Source organism: Haliaeetus leucocephalus, unplaced genomic scaffold (assembly GCF_000737465.1).
Source record: "Haliaeetus leucocephalus isolate CR32 unplaced genomic scaffold, Haliaeetus_leucocephalus-4.0 Scaffold231, whole genome shotgun sequence".
NCBI lineage: Eukaryota > Metazoa > Chordata > Aves > Accipitriformes > Accipitridae > Haliaeetus > Haliaeetus leucocephalus.
The window spans coordinates 320643-320906 of record NW_010972667.1 but is presented as its reverse complement, the minus strand read 5'-3'; positions in this window follow the sequence as shown (position 1 = coordinate 320906).

The following is a 264-nucleotide window of genomic DNA, read 5'->3' as shown; positions in this document are numbered from 1 at the left end:
AGCCAGGGGCTAGACCTCATGGAGGCAAGCGTCCTCCCAGCAGCAGCACGCCAAGCCTTCCTGAATACGCCCCGGTACCACTTGTAACTCCATAGACTAAGACATGCGGTCGTGTTTGTCGCCGGGCTGTGATTTTACACCGAAAACCCCAAAGCAAACACAAAAACCACGCTAGGCAGAACGCTAACGGGCGGCCCGTGCCGGACTTGCGGCCGCGCCGCTCGGGTCATGGCGCCCCTCCGGGCCGGGCCGGGCCGCGCCCTG